Source organism: Saimiri boliviensis, chromosome 2 (assembly GCF_048565385.1).
Source record: "Saimiri boliviensis isolate mSaiBol1 chromosome 2, mSaiBol1.pri, whole genome shotgun sequence".
Taxonomy (NCBI): domain Eukaryota; kingdom Metazoa; phylum Chordata; class Mammalia; order Primates; family Cebidae; genus Saimiri; species Saimiri boliviensis.
The window spans coordinates 174,976,863-175,001,770 of NC_133450.1; the positions used below are offsets into that span (position 1 = coordinate 174,976,863).

General features: G+C 39.6%; 1 pseudogene; it reads right to left on the minus strand.

Annotated features, from left to right (window-relative positions):
- LOC101039059 (low molecular weight phosphotyrosine protein phosphatase pseudogene) overlaps positions 1-24,908 on the minus strand; it is a 31,240-nt pseudogene that overhangs the window by 696 nt on the left and 5,636 nt on the right.

Here is a 24,908-nt window from a genome sequence, read left to right on the forward strand (position 1 = left end):
TGTAAATTCATATCTCTTGTCAAAAAAGTTTTGGGCTATTATTTCAAGTACTTTTTCAGTCCTGCCCTCTGTCTCCTCTCCTCAGGGACTTTGATGACAGAAATGTTTGATCTTTTGTTATATGTCCACAGGTCCCTGAAGTTCTGTTCTTTTTTGGTCTATTTCACTATGTTATTAGAATTGGGCACTTTCTGCTGTTCTGTATTCCAGCTCACTAATTATTTCCTCTGTCTCCTTCATTCTATTGGTGACCCCATCCACTGAACTTTTAATTTTGATTATTGTTTTTCAATTCTAAGATTTTCATTTGATTCTTATTTATATCTTTTACTTCTTTGCTTAGACTTTCTAATTTTTTACTGAGGCTTTCTTCTTTTTCGCTATTTTTTTCAAATCCATTTGTCATAACCCATTGAGTCGTTTTTTTCACGGATGTTTTAAAATCTTCATCAACTATTTCTAACTCTCTTACATCTTGGTTTGGCATCTGTTTATTGTCTTTTTTGTTCAGTTTGAGATTCTGGTCTTGGAATAAGTGACTTTTAATTAAAACCTGGACATTTTTGACTTATGTGATGAGACTCTGGATCTTACTTAACCCTTCTATTTTAGCTAGCTTTCTTGACATGGCTCTAGCAGAGTAAGGGTTGGGAAGTACACGTACAGGTGGAGGTAGAAGTTCAGACAGAGATAGAAGTAACAACTTCCCCCACTTGGCCTTTGATGACAGCAAAGAAGGGGAGCACTTTATAACTGCTAGTTGGCACTGGAAGTTCTGTGTTCATTGACACCAAAAAGGAGGGAGGCTTATTAATAATAGCAGGTGGAGTGACTGTGCTGTCTACCTCTGCAGTCTCATGACAGCCTAGCAAAAGTGAAAATGTAGGCTCCCCACTAAGCCTTTGCTAGTGAAGATGAGAGTCAGAATGACATTTTTTCATTTTCTTTTGACTCCTGTGTCCCAGACCTGGAGTTGAAAAACCCAGTGAGCTGAATTGACATTATTTTTCTATGTTGTTTGGCTGGATTAGAGCAAATATTATCTAAAAATTTTGTCTTATTAGACTGCCCCTTAGTTGGTCCTTTGACTAGAGAAAGCAGGCTTTTCTGGGAGCCTTTTTATTTTAAATCCGTGCCCACTGGTCTTTCCAGCTTGCTGGGTTTTCATCTCCAGGCCTGGGATATAGGAGTCAAAAAGAAAGCTTAGGGAACGTCTCATTGTGTTTTTCCTTGGGTCCTGAGTTTCTATGTTGAGCTGCTTTCTTCTTTCCACATTTCAAAATCTTCTTACGTTTGTTTTGTGTATAACATCCAAGGTCTTTAGTTGTTCTTAACAAGAGGACTAGGGAAAAGTACATCTTACTTCATCTTCCTGAAAGCAGAAGTCCTATTTTATTCTATTTTAGTTTATTTATTGCTTTTTTCTAAAGTTGAATATTATTAACTTTTCTAACTTAAAAATTATTTCAAATATTTGAATTTGTCTTTTAAGAAGAATAGAGTTTTCTCATTTTAGAGCTCTGTCTTCTGAGATGGTTTTTACCATTTTATATTTATAAGTTTTAGAATTTGATTTAACTATTTCTCTACTTTTACCACCACCACTGGCAGTTTTTCATATAAGAATTACTTTTTTAAAAAATTAAGATTAGTCAAATTAAGTAGAGCGAGTAGAGAAGGAACAAAGAAATGAATTACTTTTAAATATTACTTTTACTATTATTTCATGAGAGTTTTATGAAGACAAGGCCACCTAGATTCTACACTGAATAGGCATCTTGGCTTGTTTATTAGCTTAGTATGCCTACTACACAACAAATTCACGACAACACAAGGTAAATGTATGCCTTGGAAATACAACACATTACTACATATCAAGCATGTTTGTAGTTGGTTTTGAATAGCTTTATTCATGAAGATTAAATTTGAGAATACCCAAGCTCTATACTGAATAGAAAACCATTATAGAGTACCCCACCATGACCCAAATTTAATTGTTCTATGAATTATATACATTCTGTTGCACTCCTTCTTACCATTGGACATTTTTCTTATTCCTCAGCATCAGCAATATGAATGGCTGATTCAGTATTTGTAAATAAATGATTAACTCTACCATCACCCTGACAAGGGAGAGAAAGATTAATGGTAAATATAAAAATAACTGTGCTAAGCATAAAAATAGCTAGCATTCATTTAAAACTTTCCATGTGCCAGATAGTATGGTATTTATTTAACAGGTGTTAACAATTTTTATTCTCACAATACATTGTTCGAGATAAATACTACTAATTTCCCCATTTAATAGATGAGAAAACTAAAGCTCGAGATGTTATGTAACTTGCCCTAGCCACACACAGTAATAGTGGCATAACCAGAATTTAAATCCATATGATCTCTCTCGGATTCTATACTCCCGATGCTGTTTAAGCTTTACATGGGAGTGATGTCTTTTACAGCATTAAATTGCACCAAGGAAGTCTAACCCTTCTTGTCTGGGTCAGAAAAGTGACAAAATGTCAACTTTTAAGTATTCAAAAATGGTATTGGTTTCTTTCCTTTATTCATTTGCTATGTAGCAATCACCATTGTATAATATCTCCATAAGAAGATACTATTTGAAAGGAAATCCATAATTTGCTTATTAAAATATGTATAAAATGTTTACTATGGGCCAGGCATTGTTCTAAGTACATAAGATACATAAATTACGAAAACACAGAAAGACTTACACCATTAAAGGGTTTGTATCTTAGCATGAGGGAGGAAAAAAAATAAACAATAGCTAAAAAAATAAATAAGTAAATTATGTAGTATATTTGAAAGTGAAGATTGAAAAAAATAAAACTAGCGTAGGTAAGAGGGTGATCATCAGGGAAGCAAGCAACATTAAATGGGGTGGTCAGCATCAGATGACATATGACGATGAGAGGATTTGTCTTTGAAGAAGAAGATTCCTTTAGAGAATACAGTTCTACATCCCTAAGTTGGGAAAGCACTTGCATACCTAAAGACTGGCAAGGAGGCTAGTGTGATGGAAGCAAATGATCCAGTGAAAGAGGGTAGGAAATAAAGTAAAAGAGACATGTATAATCATGAAAGGTTTGGAGATATTTTGAGGGGAGTCCTTGTTTGTTTGTTTTTTAAAATTTATATATAAATTTTATATTTATATATAAATATAAAATTCATATTTATAAAGTATACAATCTAGTAGTTTACGATATATTCACAAAGGTGTGCTGCCGTCATCAAAATCCAACTCCAGAGGATTTTCATCACTCTCAAAATCACTATATTTATTAGCAACTACTCCTCAAGTCCCCATCCCCCAGCCTTTGGAAACTACAGATTTCCTTACTTGTCTCTATGAAATTGCCTATTTTGTACATTTTATATAAAAAGAATAATACAATATATGGCCTTCTGTGTCTGGCTTCTCAAGGTTCATCTGTGATGTAGCATGTATCAGTACTTTGTTCCTTTTCAGGGCTGAATGATAATTCATTTTATGGTTATACCACATTTTGTTTATTTATTTGTCATCTGGATTGTTTCCACTCTTTGGCTATTACAAATAATTCTGTTATAACATTCTTGTACAAGTTTTTGCCTGGGTATATTTTTCATTTCTCTTGGGTGAGTATCTATGAGTGGAATTATTGGACCATATAGTAACTCCACATAAGTTTTAGAATTTTACTCTTGAGTTGAAATAAGTATAAAGAGGAGCAATATAATCTGACTTGCATTTTAAAAGATCACTCAGACTATGGTATGGTGTTGAGAATATACTGTAAGAGAACAATTTTTAAAAAGCAGAGAACCATCAGGCCCAGCATGGCAGCTCCCACCTGTAATCCCAACACTTTGGGAGGCCAACACAGGAAGATCACTTGAGCCTAGCAGTTTGAGACCAGCGTGGGCAACATAGGGAAACCCTCTATATTTCTACAAAAAAAATACAAAAATTAGCCACGTATGATGACACGTTCTTGTAGTCCCAGCTATTTGAGAGGCTGAGATGGCAGGATCACCTGAGCCCAGGAGGTTGAAGTTGAACTATGATCACACCACAGTACTCCAGCCTGAGTGACAGAGCAAGACCCTGTTTCAAAAAGAAAAGAAAAGAAAAGCAGAGAACCTAGTTAAAAGTTTGTACTGGGTTAAATAGCTCCCCTCCAAAATTTATGTACACCTGGAACCTGTGAATGTGACCTCATTTGGAAATAGGTTCTTTGCAGATGTTATCAAGTTAAGATGAGGTCATACTGGGTTGAGGTGGACCCTACTCTAATGATTGGTTTCCTTATAACAAATGAGATATTTTAGCTGGGTGTGGTGGCTCATGCCTGTAATCCCAGCACTTTGTGAGGCCAAGGCGGGTAGATCACTTGATGTCAGGAGTTTGAGACCAGCCTGGCCAATATGGTGAAATCCCATCTCACTGAAAATACAAAAATTAGCTGGGCATGGTGGTGGGAACCTGTAATCCTAGCTGCTTGAGAGACTGAGGCAGGAGAATCACTTGAACCCAGGAGGTGGAGTTTGCAGTGAGCCAAGATCACGCCACTGTACTCCAGCCTGGATGACAGCGAGACTCCATCTCAAAAAAAAAAAAAAAGTAATGAGACATCTGGATACAGACACAAGGAAAAAAAAAAAAGCCATCTGAAGGTGGACACATAGATTGAAATATTGCATCTACAAGCCAAGAAATCCCTGATGTCACTGACACTAGATGTAACAGATCTAGAAAAGAACCTATGTCGCTCCTGGATCCTTGAAAGAGAACATGGCACTGCTAATACCTTTATTTTGGACTTCTATCCTCCAGAACTGTGAAAGAAAAAAAAATCTGTTGTTAAAAGTCCCCCAAGTTGCGGTACTTCATTATGGCAGTCCCAAATGAATACAAAGGATATTGTTGTTATTTTGATGAGAAATAAGAGTTGGCCCAGACTAGTATGATAGAAGTCAGGGTGAAGAAAAAAGGTCAGAATCTAGAAATATTTTGAAAGTAGAGCTATAGGATTTACCAAAGGATTGAATGTAGGTTTTGAGAGAATAATAAAGGAACCAGGAAAAATTCAAGACTTTTAATCTAAACAATTGGAAAGATGTTGCCATAAACTGAATGAGGAAGGCTTTGGGTGGAGCAGGACCCAGGGAAAATACAATAAGTCCAGTTATTACGTTTTAGAAGCCTATTTAGTATCTAAATGGAGATGTCAAGTAGGCAGTTGTACAAAAAAGTCTTGAATTCTGGGGAGTGGTCTAAGCTAAAGATACAAATTTGTGAATGGTCCACATAACAGAGGCATTTTCAGCCATAAGATGGCACAAGGTTGAAATAGATAATTAAGGAATGCAGTGCTGAGAAGAGAGCCAGGCCTGCCCTATGTCCTGCAATGTTAATAGGTCAAGGAAAAGAGAACAAATCAGCAAAGGAGACCAGAAGGGAGCAACTGGTGAGGAAAAAGGAAGACTAAGAAATCGTGATGCTTGTCACTAATCATCAGAGAAATGCAAATTAAACTACAAAGAGATACTACCTTACCTCTACAAGAATGGCCGTAATTAAAAAGTCAAAAAACAATAGATGTTGCCATGGATGTTGTACAAAGGGAACATTTTTACATTGCTAGTGGGAATGTAAATTAGTACCACCACTTTAGAAAATAGTATGGAGATTCCTTAAAGAACTAACAGTAGAACTGCTATTCAATCCAGTAATCCCACTGCTGAGTATCTACCCAGAGGAAATGAAGTCATATAAAAAAGACATGAGTAGGTCGGGCGCAGTGGCTCATGCCTGTAATCCTAGCACTTTGGGAGGCCGAGGTGGGTGGATCACCTGAGGTCAGGAGTTCAAGACCAGCCTGGCCATCATGGTGAAACCCCATCTTTAAAAAAAATAAATAAAATAAAATAAAAGACACTAGTACATGCATGTTTACAGCAGCATAATTTGCAATTGGAAGAATATGGAACCATCCTAAGTGCCTATCAACCAATGAGTTGATAATGAAAATATTGTGTGTGTGTGTGTGTGTGTGTGTGTATGCAATGGAATACTACACAGCCATAAAAGGAACAAAATAATGTCTTTTGCAGCAACTTAGATGGAGCTGGATGGAGGTCAGTATTCTAAGTGAAGTAACCTAGGAATGAAAAACCAAATACTGTGTTTTCATTTATAAGTGGGAGCTTAGCTATGAGGATGCACAGGCATGAGAGTGATTAATGGACTATGGGGACTCGATGGGGAGGTTTGCAGGGGGTAATGGATAAGAGAATATTGGGTACAGTGTACATTGCTTGGGTGACAGGCACACTAAAATTTCAGAAATCAGCATCAAAGAACTTACCCATTTAACCAAAAGCCATCTGTACCCCCCCAAAGCTATTGAAACTTAAAAAAAGAAATTGTGATTCATATGGTTGGGCTGTGTCCTCACCCAAATCTCATTTTGAATTTTAGCTCCAATAATCCCCACGTGTTGTGGAAGGGACCTGGTAGCAGGTAATTGAATCATGGAGATGAGTCTTTCTCATGCTGTTCTCGTGAGAGTAAAAAATAATAATAATAATCTCATGGAATCTGATGGTTTTATAAAAGGGGAGTTCCGCTGAACATGCCCTCTTTGCCTGCTGCCAGGTAGAATGTGGCTTTGCTCCTCCTTGCCTTCTGCCATGACTGCGAGACCTCTTCAGCCAGGTGGAACTGTGAGTCAATTAACCTCTTTCCTTTATAAATTACTCAGTCTTGGGTGTGTCTTTATTAGCAGCGTGAGAACGGACTACTACAGTGATGCTTGTACTGAATCCACTTGAAGAAAGGGAAACACGAAGTGATCATCAAGGTGTGACATAGGAAAGCATAGTTTGCTGGTCTTTCAAACACTGTTGATAGAAAAAAGTGGGAACTAAGAACTGATCGTTGAATTTAGCAATATAAAGATCATTGTGACTATGATGAACGATCGTTTCGGCAGAGTGTTGAAAGTAAAAGCTTGGTCAGAGTAGGTTTGTAGCTGAAAGTTAGGAGAGAAATTGGAGACAGCAATTATAGACACTTGAAATGTTTATCATGGAAGATGTCAAGCATATAAAAATAAGAATTAACAAAAAATGAAACCCATCATCCACATTCATTTGTTTTTAACTGATAGCCTATGTTGTTCATTTATTTCCCCACTCCCTCTGTTCCTACCTTACCAGATTATTTTGAAGATACTCTGAAAAATCGTTAAACTTTATAAAAATTTAGACTTCTGCTTTGAGTCTCTTGCATTTTTTTCTTTTTCTGTAAAAGAAGCAAAAAAAAAAAAAAGATGATAGTTTGCAGGTGAAGCAAGGTTAAGAAAAGATATTTGTAGGTTGGGTGTGGTGATCCCAGCACTTTAGGAGGCCGAGGTGGAGAGATCGTGAGGTCAGGAGATCGAGACCATCCTGGCTAACATGGTGAAACCCCATCTCTACTAAAAATACAAAAAATTAGCTGGATGTGGTGGCACGCACCTGTAGTCCCACCTGCTTGAGAGGCTGAGGCTGGAAAATCCCTTGAACCTAGGATGCAGAGCTTGCAGTGAGCTGAGATTGTGCCACTGGACTCCAGCCTGAACAACAGAGTGCGACTCTATCTCAAAAATAAAAAAAAAAAAAGTAAGAGAGAAAGAAAAGAAAGAAAAAGAAAGGAAGGAGGAGGGGAGGGAGGGAGGGAAGACAGAGAAAAAGAAAAAGAAAGAAGGCAGGAAAGAAAGAAAGAAGGAAAGAGAAAGAAGATACTTTAAACAACATTTGGATCCCTGGACTAGCAAGAGAATTGGATTTAACCAGGGTTTTTGGTTTTCCCATCCGTAAAACAGTGTGAGGTTTGAGGGTATATGCAAAGGAGTGATAACTATCATTTGATAATTGACTGTGTGACCATAAGCATTTTAGCTGGGTAAGGAGAGGAGTGATGACATAAAGTGGGTGAAATACACTGAAAAGGTGGTAGAATCATAGATTAGAGGTCAAGGTAGAGTAATAAAGAGGTGGTGGTCAAAGAGTACAAGTTAATCAAAAAAGAGGGCTTACAGGAAGTGAGAAGCCAGAGAATGTTCATCCACGCGTTTATTAACCCATTTCCTGTTCAGAAAAAAAACAAAACAAAACAAAACAAAAAAACGGTGGCTTGCTGCCAACATTCATTGAATTTTACATAAACACACTCTTTAACACTGAAGCAAATATGACTGATTTTCAATGTGAAAATAAAATATAAAAACTGTTGATGGAGTTATTTCTAAATAGAACTTGTCTCTAATCCTAATGTAACAGAAATGTATTAGGTTAGTCTCATTATCTACAAATTTACTCTACTCTAATTCCTTAACCCATTTCCTGTTTGCCTAGAGTATAATTAGACTGGAGTATAATTATAAATCTACTGTTAGACTAGAGTATAATTATAAATCTAGAGTATTTTTGAGGCTAACAGGAAATGTGTTAAGGAATTAGACTAGAGTAGATTTGTAGATAATGAGACTAAGCTCAAGAGCAAAAATCATAGAGAAATGAAATGAATTACAGAATGAGAATGGCTGGTGGATTTTAGAAAGGAGGGAATATATTCTGAACATAGCAATAAGCATCAAGAAAAAACTAGTCCATGACTAGAGAGAGCTGTGGGTGTATAAATAAACAGTGCCTACCTGAGAAGACTGTAAGAGAAGCAGGAGGGAGAGATGAAATTCCATCAGAGCAAAGAAAAGGGATTTTCCTTGACCACTGCATGATGCATTTTTAATATGTTTTTTTTTTTCCTTCCACAATAAACAATTGCAGGCACAGTTGTGAGCGTGGGCAAATTCAGGTTTTATGTGACCTGAAACTTACTTACTTTGGAGTACTTTCTTTAAGAAAAGAATATAAAGTTTTTATTTTCCCAAATTTTACCAACAAAAAAGTACGATTATGCAAACCTATTATCCACATATCTTCCAGTAGACCACTTGAAAGGGGTTACTGGGAAACAATTCTCTATGTATATTTTCACCTTTCTGCATGATCCAGGCTTTCTGAGCAAAGAATATTGTCAAACTTAACTAAAGAATTATTAAGTAGTAAACATGTCTCGGAAGCTAGAGACTGTGTATTACTCTGGAAATATTTACAGACTCGTCTCCCCTGGAACCATTTACTTATATTTAGGGTTGTGAAACTAAAGACGTTTCTGTCTCTTCTCCACTCATGATTTGTTTATATTCCAGAATAAAGATATTTCATCAGTTGTATATAAGCTATGATTCTCATGATTTCAATGTTCCTTTCCTGTGATGCAACCATGTGCAAACACAAGTAACCATCTGGCTCTCATTGCATCATGCCATGAAGATCCGGGAGAGGGAACCCAGCACTACGATGTTCAGTAAGCAAAAATAGCCTCTTGATCCAGAGATCTTGTGTTCTCTGTAAGAATATATATATAATGTATAGCAAAAGCCTGAGAATGAGGGGTCTAAAGCTTCAAATTCATGAGCCTCATCAGGAATCCCATCTCTGTTTGTTAAAATTACCTCTCAGTCCATTTTATGACAGGTTTTCTCCAAACCAAATCTGTTATGACACTCTCAATTATGACACATTTGAGATCTTAAATGTAGCTTATCGCGTTTTGAAATATAATGATGTCTTCCAGAAACCGATGTTGATACTTACTACTCACTCAGTTCGCACTGCTTTTAAAAATTTGCCTCTTCTGGAGAATTGCTTGAACCCGGGAGGTAGAGGTTGCAGTGAACTGAGATCATGCCACTGCCCTCCCACCTGGTGACAGAGCGAGACTCCATCTTAAAAAAAAAAAAAAAGAAAAGAAAAATTTGCCTCTTTTTAGAACTTCACTTTCCCAGAAGGTAGCAAGTAGACAGATGGTACAATTCAATCTCTCTGTGGTCAGTTCTGAACAAAATTAGTAAGGGAAATTTTTATCTCATATTTTTCCACTTCAATCTCTATATTCATCTCCACCTTCTCTTTCTCTCTTACTCTCTCTGACTTTGAACTTAATTATTTTGTCAATTTTTTTTTTTTGCCTCTACAAATAATTAGTCACATTATGCCAAATTCCTCCAGTGCCCTGTTTATGCCAAGATCCCCTAGCAGATCTCACAGAGGCAGGAAGTCAGAAAACAAAAATTAGATAAAGAATGAACTTCCTTAGAATGTTGCATGAGATAGTATGTCTTCCTTCCAGAAAGCCAAAACCTTGCTCTATTTAAGCTACCATGATAGAGGAATAACGACTAAAACTACAAACTGGTATGCACCAGAAGGAAACACTTTATCTGAATGTAAAAACTCAACACATTTACAAAGTCGACTGATAATATTCACTCTTGGAGAGTTAATGGGAGTGTAAATGAGTAATTTTTAAAGGATAATTGACAGCACTTATCAAAATTTTAATGCATGTTCTCTTTGACCCAGCAGTTTTACTGGGTTGGAAACAATCCAGCTGACACCTTCATCGCAGTCTAAGAGAATGAGCAGAAGACCCAGCAAAGCTGAGCCAAGACTTCTGATCCATAGAAACTGTGAGATAATAAATATGAGTTGTTGTTTTAAACTACGAAATTTGTGGTGATTGTTATACAGCATAGTGGTGATGGCTGGGTTGTATTTAGAACTAGAGCAAACTAAATTGACGAACGATGTCTTTATGATAAGTCATAATCTGAAATGTTATAAGAAATTATTCTAGTTATCATTAATGTTAGCACAGATTACATTTGGTCTTAAAAAGCTCATAGCTGAAAACTGACAAGAAGCAGCATTATCTTGATTATTTTTGTACCGTATTTGGTCCTAGATATGTTATTATTTGAAATTATTTTGGGAGAGAGGCCCGAAGTTGTCCTAGGTAAGTGGTGAGCAAAAATCATCCAGTGTAATTTCACCCTCAACTAGAGCTATATGTTTGTGTGTGTACAGACATATATATTAATATATATTTACAGTTAAGAAATTGTCCTGTAGAATAAATGAATTTATGTTTATTTATTTAATATAATAAGTGAAACTAAGAGTGGAAGACAATATTCAGGTTAAAACAGAATGAAAAATGAAGGTGTCTCAAGAAAAAGGCAAGGATGTGCATTCTCACAACTGTTTTTCAACATCCAACTGGAAGTCCTAGCTAACGCAATAAAATAAAAGAACAAAAGGTGTACAGATTGGAAAGGAAAAAATAAAACTGTCTTTGTTTGCAAATGACATAATCACCTATGTAGAACATCCAAAAGGATAAACAAAAAATAAAATTCTTGGAACTAGTAAGTGATACAGCAAGATTGCAGGATAAAGGTTAATATGCAAAAATTGATTACTTTCCTATATACCAGCAATTAAAAAGCGGAATTTTAAAGTACATTACCATTTACATTAGTACCCATGAATAATAAAGATATTTAAGTATAAATTGAACAAAACATATATAAATCTATGTGAGGAGAGCTACATAACTGATGAAGGATCTCAAAAAGGAACTGATTAAAGGGGGAAATATTCCATGTTTATGGAAAGAAAGCTTTAATATGATCAAGATATCAGTTTTCCCAACTCGATCTGTAGATTCAATGCAATCCCAATCAAAATACCAGTGAGTTGTTCTGTAATATTGGCAAACTGATTCTAAAGTTTATATGGAGAGGCAAAAGACCCAGAATAGCCAACTTAATATTGAAAGAGAACACTAAAACCTAATTCCGATTTATTTTCCGTAAGCAGCTAATTTAAAAAATAAAAAATATAAGCTCAGTTAATCACAAGCAGCCAGGTGGGTGTGAGTTATATTGTCTTGAACTTCCCATGAGGATAGTATAAATAAGGCAATTGCTTAAGCAATCAAATAATTCTTTTGATCTGCTTCTGCCTTCACCTTATAAAAACTTTCCCTTGGGGGCAGGCGCGTGGCTCACACCTGTAATCCCAGCACTTTGGGAGGCCGAGACAGGCAGATCACAAGGTCGGGAATTCGAGACCAGTCTCCAACATAGTGAAACCCCGTCTCAACTAAAAATACAAAAAAATTAGCTCTGTGTGGTGGTATGCACCTGTAACCCCAGCCAGTCGGAAGCTGAGGCAGGAGAATCGCGTGAACCGGGGAGGCGGAGGTTGCAGTGAGCTGAGATCGTGCCTTTGCATTCCAGCCCAGGCGACAGTGCGAGACTCTTGTCTAAAAATTTAAAAAAAATTAAAATAACTTTACCTTCAGTCACCTCCAGCAGAGCTCCAAACCACTTCCCGTTTGGAGCTATTTAATTTATAAATTGTTGTCTGTTTAAATAACCTCTTTAAAATTTTAGTATACCAAAGTTTACCTTTTAATAGTTCTGGTGTTAGAAGAAGTAACAGAAAGAGACCCCAGCCAACCCTTGAGAACAGAAGTCACCAGGCTTAGGTACCCAGGCCTACTGCATTTGATGCTTTTTCACTGCATCTGGAGGTAACCACAGTAAGTCCCTCTCAGATTTGAGCTCTAAAAATGGAAATACAAGCTCTTGACATTATTCGAGCATATTTTGGTCTAAACTGGGTCCTGAGTCAGATTGGACTCAATAGCAACCAGACTTGTTCAGTAGGAGGCCTCAGCTAAGTAAAGTTTTGGAAAGACAGGGAAGCATGGGTTCATCTGAATTCAAGGAGTCTGGGATTCCTCTATCTGAGACCCTAGCTAATTTTATTTATAAAAACTATAGACTTAGAACATGTGCTTTCTAGAAAAACAAGTGGACCATACCAAATACAATTTATTTTTGTTGATACAAAATAGATGTACATGTTTTCACTGTACATGTGATATTGTAATTTCCCCAATGTATGCTCTTGGTGCCATTGTTAAAAATGGATTAGCTGTAAATACTTGGATTTATTTCTGGGTTGTCTATTCTGTTCCATTGGTCTATGCGTTGGTTTTTATGCCAATACCATGCTATTTTGGTTACTGTATTACTATAGCTTTGTAGTATGTTTCGAAGTCAGGTAAAATGTGGTACCTTCAGCTGTGTTCATTTTACTCAAGATTGCTTTGGGTATCTGGGGTCTTTTATGGTTCCACATAGCATTGTTCCATATGGGATTGTAGGATTGTTTTCCCTATTTCTATGAAGAATATCATTGGTATTTTGATAGAGATTGCATTGAATCTGTAGATTGCTTTGGATAATTTTGATGTTTTAAAAATATTAATTCTTTAAATCCATGAGCATAAAATATTTTTTCATTTTTTTGTGTTATTTCTCATTTTTTAAAATCAGAGTTTTATAGATTTTCTTGTAGAGATGCTTTGCTTCTTTGGTTAAATGTATTTCTACATATCTTATATTTTGTAGCTATTATAAATGGGATTTTTTAAAAATTTCTTTTACACACTTTTTGTTGTTGGCATATATAAATGCTACCGATGTTTCCATGTTGATTTTGTAGCCTGCAACTTTACTGAATTTGTTGATCAGTTCTAAGAGTTTTTTGGAGTCTTTAAGATTTTCTAAATATAAGATCATATTGTGCTTGAACAAGGATAGTTTGACTTCTTCCTTTCTAATTTGGCTGCTGTTTATTGATTGCTCTGGCTAAGACTTCAGTATTATGTTGAATAAATATAATGATGCTATATTTCCAGATGCTAGAGGAAAGGCTTTCCATTTTTTCCCGTGCAGTATGATGTTAGCTGTTGGTCTGCCATATTTGGCCCTTATTGGTTTGAGGTATGTTTATTCTATACTCAGTTTTGTTGAGCATTTTCATCATAAAGGAATGTTGACTTTTACTGAATGCTTCTTCAGCATTTATTGAAATGATCATATGAATTCTGTTCTTGGTTCTGTTCACAGGATCATCACATTGATTAATTTGTGTATGTTGAACCCTGCTTGCATCCTTTGGATAAATACCATTTGATCATGCTAAATGATCTTTTTAATGCGTTGCTGAATTTGGTTTGCTAACATTTTGTTGAGGATTTTTACAACTGTGTTCATCAGAAGTATTGGCCTAACACTTTCTTTTTTTCTTGTGTCTTTGTCCGGTTTTGGTAGCAGAGCAATGCTGGCCTTATAGAAAAAGTTTGGAAATGTGACCTCCTCTCCCATTTTTATTGATGAGTTTGAGTAGAATTCATGTTTGTTTTTCTTTAAAAGTTTGGCAGAACTCAGCACTGAAGCAATCAAGTCCTAGGCTTTTCTTTGATGGGAGACTTTTTAATTACAGCTTTCATCTCATTATGTTTGTTCAAGTTATTTTTTTCTTTATGATTCAATCTTAATACATTGTACATGTTCAGGAATTTATCTGTTTCTTTTAGGTTTTCCAGTGTATTGGTTTATAGTTGCCCGTAATTGTTTTTAATGACTCTTTGTATTTCTGTGGTCTCATTTGTTAACTCCCCCTTTTTGTTCCTGATTTTATTTACTTGGGTCTTTTCTCTTTTGTTCTTAGTTTAGCTAAAAGTTTGCTAATGTATTTATTTTTTCAAAAAAAAACTTTTTTATTGATATTTTGCATTTTTTAGTCTCAGCTTTATTTACTTCTGCTCTGATCTTTGTTATTTCTTTCTTTCTACTAAATTTGGTTTTGTTTTGTTTTGTTCTTTCTTTTCTAGTTCCTTGAGGTGCATCATTAGGTTATTAATTTGAAGTTCAAAGATAATGTTGAATTACAGTGGTCATTGTAAGGAAGTTCTAATCTAGACAAAGCTATTCATTTTTGAAGTGGATAGGAAAAGAAGAAATGCTGAATTCCTAAGAATAATGGAATGCAGATTTTGATTATCATGCAGATCCTTCCAAAAGACACGATGTATCAAAATTTGCCTCTCTTAAAGTCTTATGGCCAGATGCAGTGGCCCACACCTGTAATCCCAGCATTTTGCGAGGCTGAAGAGGGCAGATTGCTTGAGCTCAGGAGCTTGAGACTAGCCTGGACAACATAGGGAGACCTCATCTCTACTAAAAATAAAAACAATAATAACAATTAGCCAGACACGGTGACACAAGTCTGCAGTCCCAACTACTCAAGAGGCTGAGGTGGGAGTGTTAGAGTGGGTAGTTAGGCAGACACGAACATCAGAGGAAGAGCTCACTCCCCACCAGTAATGTCATGCGACCATTAGGTGATGGTCAGGTAGTTGTTAAGCAGTCTCTCTAAAATAATGATTGTTTGCAGCCAGTGCCAGAGGAAAGGCAGTCTCCCAATACATAGAAAACCCTTGAAGCTGGTGACCAGCAGCTTCCTGATAAGGAGTTGGGCAAACAGGTTCAAGGATACACTAAGAGGCAAAATGGCAGAGTTTGACTGGTATCTGACCTTCCTCTAGGAGCACTTGACTAGTAAGGGAAAAATGCCACAAGCGAGCATGCACACAACTTCAGTAAATACACTGTGTATATGGCCGCTCACAAGTCCTGGCAGGCCACTGTGCCTGTGGACAACCCACCCCAAGGAAAAGTCAAGAGAGAAGAGATACAAAACTCCAGAAGCATGCCAACATATAAATCCCCAAGTCAAGGTCAAACAGGGCATTTGGATTTCTCAAGTTGCCCAGTTGGCCGTCTTCCAAGTTGCTTTATTTTCTTTCATTCCTGCTCTCAGTCTTTTTAATAAACTCTCGCTTCTTCTCAAAAACTTGCCTCAGTCTCTCACTCTGGCTTCTGCCCCTCAGACAAATTCTTTCCTTTGGAGAGGCAAGAATCGAGTTGTTGCAGACCCATACAGATTCACTGGTGCTAACATACTTGGATGTCACATGACTTGGATATGTTCCCAGGTGATAAGAAATCTCTATGCCTCTCCTTCTTTGGCAGGAGAAGGAGACCTGCACACAGTTTTCTTCTCCTACTTTTACTCTCCTACTTACTAACCATTCCCCAGAACCATTACTGTCAGCCACAGTGGCTCTGCGCCCCCTGGCTGATCTCTCAGCCTACCCTGACAGGTGGCTCATGGAGGTGGGAAGGACCTTGGAGTCCACACCATGTAGACCTGAAACACTAATGGCCCTCCTGGACAGGAGGCTCAGGAAGGTGGTAGGGCTAAGGCCTAAGATTGTGCAATGTCTGCAGTATCCTCTGTTTTTTTCAAATAGAGTTGGCTCTTTCCCCAGAAGCCACACCACCTATTGTCCTGTTTTCTGTGTGTATTCTGAAGTGGCCTTGTGGGCCCGCCACACCATCTGCCTCAGGGGCAAATCTGCCTTTTCTGTTCTTTCACTTTGTATGCCATGCAACTTACTTCTCCACCTTAAACCCACATTCCTGTTATTTGTGCACCCATGGCTCTTGTTGCATTTGTATGGTAGCAGAGAAACAGGCTCCTTTGCCAATGTGTGTTGGCTCATTGCCAGGATAGACACTACTCAGAACCCTGGTTCTGCCAGCTCCTTATGACTTACCATACTCTTTTCATCCCTGTTACGCTCCAGGGTCAAGTTTTTGGTGGCTTTGAAGCAGTTTGTATGCCTGCATAGGACATCACTCTGTGATTCTTTAAGGATCTCATCTACTTGCTTTTTTTGAGTTAGCACTCCTTTGGGAAGAGGGAAAATTCTTCCTTTGCCATTTGTGAGATCTTATCCCAAGCTCCAAGTTCGCCAAAGGTTTCTCTTTATGTCAAAAGAGCAAATAAACATTGCCATGTTGAATCCCAGGGCTGCTATTTTTGTGAGCATATGAAGTATTCCATCAATATTCCTCTCACTTCATCCCACTTTGTCCTGTAGCAGAAGGATTGCCCTGTCTACTCAAGCATTTTTTCTGGATGTTACCCCAGGAGGACAAGGATTCCCAAATACAAAATTTTCTCCATTCCTCTAATCAATCACTTCCGTACCCTCCTTAATGTGCGTAAGGACTCTCAAAATCATATTTAAAGCGGGGGAAGTCCAGCCCATTGCAGCAGTTAGCAGAAAAACAAGCTTCTCATCTACTTAAAGAGCTGGGAAATAGATGATTTAAAAAAAGGTGGGGGGGATAATCATTTTGTTGCTAGAATGCTCTGAGTGAGAGTCACTCTAAGATCATGGAGATAAGAATATAGCCCACCCCAAGGCTGCAGGTGCAAGAGACAAATTCCCATGGGGCAGAGAGAGAGAGAGAGAGAGAGAGAGAGAGAAATGCTGGTCCCACGTTACGGGCACAGAGCAGATTACCAGAGATGAAGGCAAGCTTAGGGGTATCCCGGTAAGACTGGTTCATTCTGAAACTCCCAAGAATAAATGGGGGGGGGGCCTGTTCACTTGGGTATTTCCTCTGTTTTCAAGTGGGTAATTGTGATGAGATAGGACAGAGGTTAGGGTACCCAGTAAGACAGGTTCATTCCGGAACCTTATGTATGAATGGAGGATGCCCTGTTCAGGAAAGGATAATAGGGAAGTAAAAGGGGATGCCTTCTTTTTCCTTTTTTTTCTCCTTCATTCTTTCTTCACAGATGGGTAGTCACATCTCCATACTACAGTGTAAACCATTCAGATGCATCCTCAAGAACTAAGAAAAGTTTGACCCCCAAACCCTGAAAAGGAAAAGGCTAACATTTTTCTGTATCACAGCCAGGTTTTAATGCAAGCTCCAGAACCAGGAATCTTGCAGAAAGTGGAAGCATAAATGTTAGTATGTTCTATCAACTAGATTTGTTTTGCCACTAGCAGAGAAAAGAGACAATCCCCTATGTACAGGCCTTTATGGCCCCAAGAAACAACCCAGAACTTTGTTGAGCTTGTAAAATTGATCCAGTGATGATAGCAGCCATAATCAAGCTGCCCTATCTGGTTGGTTCAGAAGACCCCTCAGTGGGTTTACCCAGGACTCAAGCCCTGGAGGAACCAAGAGTGGAGTTTAGCTCAAACCCTACCCTTTGGCCCCATTATATCCAAGTATCTGGGCCCTGGAACCTTCCCTTCCCTACGCAGGGCCATCCTCTGGACACCACTGCCTTAAGTTATGCTCCCTTCAACAAGTTAGTTGACCCACTAGAGTTCAGACTCAATTTAATATGCAAGACCTGAGTCAAATTAAAACAGAACTAGGGAAGTTTATGGCAGATCCTGACAAATGTATCAAAGGGTTCCATAAACTGGACTTAACATTTGAACTCACCTGGAGGGATCTCTCATTCATACTAGGACAAACCCTGTCTAAGGGAGAACACAACTCCATTGTGGAGGTGGCCCAACAATTTGCAAATGCAATGCACATGACTGATCTTGGTGGCTACCCTGTATGGGCCACCACAGTTCCTTGGGTCAACCCCAATTGGGATTAAAATACCCAGGGGCGTATATGGGCAAGGAATTGCATGTTTCTATGTCTGGTAAAAGGAATGGAAACTAGCAGATCCAAGCCTGTAAACTGTAATAAAATTTGTCTTAATAGATCAAGGATCTCTTGGAAATCCCACCAGTTTCCTAGAGAGGGTACAAGAGGCCCTGGTGAAACATGGTGACCTAGACCCAGAGACACCAGAAGGGCAACTGGTCCTAAAGGACCATATTTTAATTCAGGCAGCCCCACATATTTGAAGGAAACTCCAAAAACTAGCATTGGATCCCAACACCCCGATGCCTGACATCCTCAAAATAGCTTCCTTCGTTCTTTACAGCCAGGACTAAGTGGAAGAGGAAAGGCTCAGGTGAAGCAGAGGTAAAAGGAAAAGCAGCAGATCCAACTACAGGTAGTGCTCGACTTACGACCACAGTTGGGACTGTGGAACAGTTGCAACACGATTTGGTCGTAAGTTGAGTAGGTTATATGTACAGTTGAAATGGTGCACGCAGAGATGGTAGTGCTGCCAGAAGCTGGTCCGCACTGTCATACGCCCAGCTGGGCAACGTTTGTGCTGCCAGACGCGGAGCAGTCATGGCTAGCAATTGTGGTCGTAGAGTCGAATGGTCTCTACGTTGCATAGGTCGTAAGTCGATCAATACCTGTATTGGCTGCTCTAAGAATCTACCATCTCGCTCCAGGTTGCCCTCAGAATACCCTCCCAGGTAACTGCCATCAGTGTAGGAAGCCAAGACACTAGAAGGCAAACTGCCGAAGTAGGACAGATAGGAAAAATCCCTACATGGCTTGCCCCTTCTGTCACAAACTCAGCTATGGAAATGGGACTGCCCTGAGGACTGAAGGGCCCCTAGGATGGAATCCTAATTCCTGATGGCCTTAAGCTGAAGGGCTGCTTTGGATGTGACAGGTAGGACCATAAGTTTTCTTTGGGAAATGGCCTGCTTGGTGCTTATCTCTTCATGGGCAATTATCCTCCAAGGTGATGGGAGTAAATTGGGTACCCATAACCCAGAGGTTCATTCCTCCTGTTTGCTGCCTGTCAGGGGCAAATGTCTTTTCTCATTCATTTTTAATGATAGGAGAATGTCCTACACTGCTTTTGGGTATATGTATTTTATTGAGACCGGGGGCTCAGTTTACCTTTCCTCCAGGGCCAACACCCCTTTTTCCAAATGCAATCTTATGCCTCAAGGAAATCACACAAAAGGATGAACTTCCCACAGACTTTTCCATTAATCCAGAGGTCTGGGCCTCAAGAATATCAGGAAAGGTCATAATGACAATGCCTATGGTAACTCAGCTTATGGATCCTTCTAGCTATCCTTGTAGAAGGAAGCTTCCTCTTTGGCCAGAGGGCAAAGAGGGACTTCGTCCCCTAATTGAAAAATGTCTAAAACATGAATTGTTACTATCCTGTAACTCACCATGTAATAACCATATCTTACCTGTTTAAAAGAGCAATGGAGCAATGGACAATATAGGGTAGTCCAGGATCTGCAAATCATAAATGAGGCAGTAGACCCATTAACACCCAATGGTCCCCAACCCGTATGTAATTCTAGGAGAAGTACCTCCAGATGCTCGGTTTTTCTCAGTCTTAGAGATCAAAGATGCTTTCTTTTGTGTCTCCCTAGACTCGTCCTCCCAATTTCTATTTGCACTTGAATGGAGAAATGAAAAAGAAAAGAGACTACAGCTCACCTGGATAGTGCTTCCACAGGGTTCCAGAGATGGTTCCCATTTGTGTGAGCAAGGCTTGGCTAGAGATTTACAGGATCTAACTCTTGAGGGTTGAGGGTGTCTTCTACAGTACATATATGATGGATGACCTGTTAATCTGCTTTCCTACAAGAGTTATGAATCTAGCATCTAGTCCAGACACTAAATTTTCTCACAGACAGAGAGTGCAAGACATCCAAGGCCAAGGCATAGCTATTAAGACAAGAGGTCCAATACCTAGGGTTAATCCTGACCCCCAGAGAACATAAGCTTTATTCAGAATGGATACAGGCCATCCTTAGAATACCTACCCCAACTACCCAAAAGCAACTTTGGGCTTTTCTGGGGATCACAAGATATTGCAGACTTTCAGTAATGCCATATGGTGGAATTATTAAGTCCTTAAATCAGGTTCTAAAAGAAGGGACTGATAGGGAACCGCTTCTCAGGGAAAAGGATCAGAAGCAAGGCTTTAGGAAACTAAAAACTGCCTTCTCACAAGCCCAAGCCCTTGGGCTACCCATGCTAACCAAATTGTTTCAGCTTTTTGTAAGGTGTAGCCCTGGAAGTTCTAACTCAAACCAGGCTAGAGTGCAATGGCGCGATCTCGGCTCACCGCAACCTCCGCCTCCTGGGTTCAGGCAATTCTCCTGCCTCAGCCTCCTGAGTAGCTGGGATTACAGGCACGCACCATCGTGCCCAGCTAATTTTTTGTATTTTTAGTAGAGACGGGGTTTTACTATGTTGACCAGGATGGTCTCGATCTCTTGACCTCGTGATCCACCTGCCTCGGCCTCCCAAAGTGCTGGGATTACAGGCTTGAGCCACCGTGCCCAGCGCTATAGGTTACTTTTTAAAGAACCTAGACCCAGTAGTGCGGGGGTGGCCACATTGCCTAAAGGCAGTGGTTGCAGCAGCCCTTTTACTCAAGGAGGCCCTCAAAATCACCATGGGACAGTCTGTCCAGCTCCTGATATCCCACCAAATAGGCCCCTTATTGGATACAAAAAGACCCCAATGGTTCACTGACAACAGACTGCTAAAATACCAAGTCTTACCAGAAAACCCACAGGTTAACATTTGAATGATGTTCCACTCTTAACCCAGCCCCCTTATTGCCACTACTAGGAGAGGATAAATGAACGAATTCATGTTGTGAGATACCTAACCAAATTTATGTCAGCCTGGAACAATTAAAAGATCAGCCCCTAGGTTATCTAGATGAATTATGGTTTTCAGATGGGGGTGGCTTTGTCAAGAATGGAGCTAGAAATGCAGGCTACACTCTAGTGTCCCTTCACCACGTTACAGAGGCTGTAGCTCTATCACTGGGGATGACAGTGCAACCAACAGACTCATCACATTGATCAGAGCCCTAAAACTTGAGGAAGGAAAAAGAATAACCATGTATACAGAGCCCAAATATCCCTTCCTGGTGCTTCACACCCACATGGCTATCCGGAAGCAAAGGGAGTACCTAGCAACTTGGAATACTCCCATTAAGTACAGACCCCAAACCTTAGAGCTAGAGGCTGTTCATTTGCCTCAGGAAGTGTCAATAGTGCACTGTAAAGGGGTTCCGATGAAGCTGCATGGGGAAATAGGTTTAGCTGACCAAAAAGCTAGAGGCAGCCATCTCAAAAGATACCTCTGTGGGGGCCTTACCCGCCTCTCTCCCCAGTGAACTGCCACTTCTCCAATACACTAAGGAAGAAACAGTTGGGGCCACCTAGCATGGGTATAAAAAAGAAACCAATGCATGGTACATGTTGGGAGAACTTCTCCATCTACCTAATGCCTTCCAGTGGAAAGTCATCAAGTGTTTACATGACTCATGCCACCTTGGAAAGGACAGTCTAGAGCAAATTTGTAAATGGGTGTTCAGTGGGAAGGGACTAAACAAAACTATTCAATAGGTTTGTCAAGCCTGCACCTTGTGCACCATAAATAATCCCCAGATGGGGAAGCCCCCTCCATTAGTAAGTCAAATCCAAAGGAGAGGTACATACCCTGGGGAGGACTGGTAGATGGACTTCACTCATCTTCCCACATGCCACAGGTATAAGTACCTCTTGGTCTGTGTAGGTACCTTCACAGGAAGACTCCTAACCCACAAGGAGTGAAAAGACACAGGAGATAGCTAACTTCCTCCTAAAGGAACTCATTCCCTGCTTTGGACTCCCCAGGTCATTGCAGAGTGACAGTGATTCATCTTTTTTCCCCCAAGTAACTCAACAGGTTAGTAATGCCCTAGGCATAAAGTGGTACCCTCATTTTGCCTGGAAACTGCAATCTTCAGGAAAAGTAGATAGAATTAATCAAACCCTCAATGCATCCTCAGTAATCTCACTCAGGAAACAGCATTGATGGGAAGACCTCTTCCCTTTAACCCTCCTTCAGATCCGTATTGTCCCTTAGTCTCCCTAGCAATTAAGCCCCTTTGAGGTTTTATATGATAGGCCATTTCTATGTTCATATTTATCTTCTAGATAAAGAAACTGCCAAAATCACCCAGTATGTTTCTTCTTTAGCAGGCTTCCAACAGGCTCTCTGGGACTATGGGTTACAAACAAGCCCAAAATTGGAAGGGAAAAATCCCAGCCTCTGTATCTTCCAGGCTCACTAGTTCTCATTAAAGCTTGGAAGGTTGAAACACCAAATTCCTAACTGACTCCAGTCTGGAGGGGCCACGTTACCGTTCCAGTATCTATTCCCACAGCCATTAAAGTACCAGAGATAGCCAGCTGGATACATTACACCTAGGTGAAGTCATGGAAAGGCCCTGAAACACCAGAGCCAGAACCAACACCCTCAGCTCCAGAATACGCTTATGATGCACTGGAAGATCTGAAATTCCTCTTTTAGTGAAAACATAAGTAATGCCCCCTCAACATCCTTTCACCTCAAAGTAAGGTGATCCTAGTATTAGGAATTTTACTAACAACTGCTCTGTTACCACTATTGTAACCCTAACTTGTACACCACCAGGAGTTCCAGTGGCAGCTTGCTTTGTGATCAGTTTTTCTCTTTCACAATAACCTTAGGTCACTATGGCTCTGCTCCTGCTGGTCCTCAAACTCATCGCTTTCCTAGCAGCACACTGCCATCAGGATTTCCTATTATTAGAAAAAGCTCAGCAATTGCTCCAAAGCACAAGATCCCCTTACTCCACCAAATGATGACTATGTACTAGCTCTTCCTCTAAAACACCAGGGAGAGCTTATCCAGCCTGTCCCAGAGATTGGACAAGCATAGACAGAGAATCACGTATTTCCTCTCAACAGGACCCTAGTCTTATTGGGGTCTGCAAGTAACCTTCTTGCAAAATCAAAGCAATATTTCCTTGACATCTGAAAGGAACCTCCCGTTTTTGGATCAATCTTTTCTAATATCACTTTAATGGAAATATCCCCTATTTGTGTTGTAGCCAAAATTTTAAAAAATTGAGTGGATATAGGCTTTCTTCCCAATATAGTTTGTAGTGTTACTCTCTCTGTAGATTCTAACCAACCGACTGATCGAACATACACCCAAAACCAATTCCCCCATCAACGAAGATTCTCCAAACCTTCAAATATTACCTTTCTTCAGGGAACTTTGCTAAATAAGTCCATTCAGTTTTGCCAGCAATGCCCAAACTTATGCAGTACTTGAAATTTCTAGTTCCAGCCTGCTGATTATAACAAATGTCTGCAAATTGCCAACCTCAGCTTCGCAGCAGAATGAGTTCTATGGGACTACACTTAAAATTCTCCTCTTTTGGGAAAATGAAACCAAGGGAGTTAATCAGAGCCAAACCCTATGCACCCAAGTGTAAGCAGGCATGACTGTAGCTATCAGCTACCTGGGTGTGTTGTCATCCTTGGTGTTTTGGGGGGATGTCCTCATTCCTTATTTTATTTTGACATCTCTACTTGTCTTAAAGTCCAAGGAGCCTTCTATATGTGTGGCCAATCAGTTTACCAATGCCTCCTCACTAAATGGACTGGAACTTGTACCATAGATTATATATCCCTGGACATCTTCATAGTCCCTGGCAGTCTCTCTTTTCCAATACTAATCATGGGAATTCTATCTTGCCCAGGCTGAAAAGGGCTATCAATTAATTCCCCTTCTCATGGGACTCAGCATCATAGCCAGTATAGGAACCAAAATTGCCAGAATCACAAAAGCCTCCTTGACCTGTAGCGAACTCTCAAAGGATATTAGCCAACAATTTTAATGTCATAGCTGAAAACTTAACAAACATACCAGAACAAATTAACTCTTTAGCAGCTGTAGTCCTCGAAAATTGTCAAGGACTAGATATGTTAGTGGCAGCACAGGGAGGAATTTGTTTAGCCTTAGATGAAAAATGTTGCTTTCAGGTAAATCAGTAAAAATGCAAAACAACATCAGACGACTCCTAAATCGAGCCTGTAGTTTACGAGAACAAGCCTCTCAGGGTTAGTTAGATTGGGAAGGAACCTGGAGATGGTTTTCCTGGGTTCTTCCCTTTTTAGGTCCACTTGTTACCCTTCTACTTTTTCTCCTTTTAGACTGTGTGTTCTAAATCTAGTAACCCAATGTTTCTCCTTTCTCTCACCTTTAGATGATCAAGCTCCAGATGATCCTCAGTGAGGGAGACCATCCTCTCAATATTCAAGGGTCACCCTTCTACAGAGGACCCCTAGACTTCCCATCAGTGGGACCACGGCAGAGGTGAAATCCTGCCCCTGTCTCCCTTAGACGTGGCTGGATACTGCTTTCATCAACCCATGCAGCCACCCTGCCCTGACAGCCAGCAAGAGGCCAAGACCCACGGAATAATCGCCACCACACCTCTGTCAGCAGGAAGCAGTTACAGAAGACTGACTCCCAAAGAACTGG